Below are 2,119 nucleotides of genomic sequence, written 5' to 3'. Positions count from 1 at the left end.
GCCGCTGTTCACACCGGGCAGCGCTGTGCGGGCACTGTGGCGTGGGAATGGGGACAGCGCAGGAACAGGGACTTTTTTGTCTTGCTGGGCTTTTCTTCAGGTGGCTTCTGCAAAGAGCTTCTTGGCACTTCTGCTCAAGTGAAATGGAGCAACCAAAATGGGAGCTGGCTGGCGGCCAGCCTGGCAGACGGGCCCGCGGGGGCAGCCCGGGGGGCAGGTGTATGCCCGGAGCACGTTTATCGAGGGCAGGAGCCCCGCGCGGGAAAGCCAAGTGGCCAAAGCGCCGGTGTCACACTTATGTGCCAGGACCCTGCCGGCCCCACTGCTCCCTCGCTGCCGGCCCCAGCGCAGGACCCCATGAGACGGGCGGGTGTGTGGGCAGCAGACGGGTTACAAGTGTGAGTCTCCTTCACCGTTTCCCACCCCGAGGTCTGCACACAACGGGCAGCACGGGGTTTGACTGCCAGCCCCCCCGCCAGCCGCGGGGACCCCGCTGCAGGGCTGCCGGCGGCGGGGCTTAGCGGCTTCCCCGCCAAGGCACCGCAGCACCGGATCAGCCCTTCGACCCGCTCCGACGGCACCGGTACCTGCCGAGTTACTAAAGCTGAGCTTTACCACAGCTTTACTCCAGGGAGAGCAGTAATGCAAACCAGGGTATCACAGTGCTGCGTCAGGCCTTTCTCTGGACTTCAGGGTGAAGAGAGAGTTTTTATTCTTCCCTTTGTCCTTACCTTGGCTTTCACATGTATGTGAAACATCACACGTTCTCACGGTGAACGTACGATGAACAGCTGCGTGTCACCCCTGAGCACTGGTGTGGTGCAGGGCCAATTCCCCGCGGTGCAGTACCCGGGGTTGGGATTTTATCAGCTTTCCCACACAAAGCAAGGCTGGGCCTGGCAGGAAAGGGACCTGGCAGGGCTTGCCGAGGCACCCCCGGGGAAAAGCAGCGGCTCCCGCAGGATGCAGGGCTGGTGGTTTAGTGCTCCCACCTTTGCTGGGCGTCCCCCAAGCTTTGCTGCCAGTATAAAAGCAGGAAAACCCCAAGAAATGAGGGAGCCCTCTTGACGTGTTCAGGAGGGGGAAATCTGTCTGGCTTTGCGGGGGCAAGGAGAGATGCTGAGTCCTGCAGGGGAAACCAAGCACCTGCCTGCAGCGGCCTGAAAGCCTGGACAGTGGAGGAGGAGGTTATATCAAGCTCCAGGAGACCTGGATCTGTTCCTAATGGGGCCGCTAACGGCCCCAGGGACCTTTCACAGGTCACTCCCTCCTGCTACTGCCTTAGTTTCCTCAGCTGTAAATATGAGAAGCTGCAGCAATGCCAGCCAGCTTGGGAGGGTGTCGCAAGGGTGATCAATGACCATCACGCGTTGAAGCTCTCAGGTGGAAGATGCCGTCGAGGTGCAAAGCTACAAATAATCACCGACAGAACTGGTTTTTTACTCTTAGTTTGAGCCGTCTTTCCAAGAACACACTGCACATGGCGGTCCCTGGCCTGCAAGCAGCTCTGTGGACACAGGGAACTCTCATGGGACGCCAGGAATCCGCTGGCGGGGAGCCACACGCGAGACCTGGTTTTACTGCCGAAATGCAGCCACCTTGGGTGGTGCTCAGTGCTCAGCGCTCAGCGCCATGGCAGCAAATCCTGCCACAAAGATGCCCTGGGATCTCTCAGGGCTGGGAATATAATCCTAATGCCACGGGGCCCCCCTCCGCTGTAACACCGCCCTGTTTTCAGGGCCCGGCTGAGCTGCCACGCCACACAGCTGCCCAACGCTGAGGCCAGAGCCCCGCGCTGCCCGCTCAGACCCCCGGCGGGGCAGAGCCTGGGGAAGGCAGGGGGCACAGCGTGCCCTTATGGTGCCGACAGGCCGGCCTGGCTCCGGGGTCTGTCACCAGAGGCACGTCCCCGCCACGCCTGGTGTGAGGGCAGAGCCAGGCCCATGGGGGTCACGGACGCCACAGCAGCAAGGCCCCCTCAAGGGATCAGGTCCTCCCAAGGCAGTTACCCCCAAGGGGATCAGGTCTCCCCAAGGCAGTGGGTCCCTCCCAGGGGTTCAGGGTCACCCCCAGGGATCGGGGTCCCCAAGGCGGCAGGGACCCCCCAGGGGATCGGCCC

Source organism: Aptenodytes forsteri, unplaced genomic scaffold (assembly GCF_000699145.1).
Source record: "Aptenodytes forsteri isolate BGI_AS27 unplaced genomic scaffold, ASM69914v1 Scaffold66, whole genome shotgun sequence".
NCBI lineage: Eukaryota > Metazoa > Chordata > Aves > Sphenisciformes > Spheniscidae > Aptenodytes > Aptenodytes forsteri.
Note: the sequence above shows the minus strand (reverse complement) of the source record.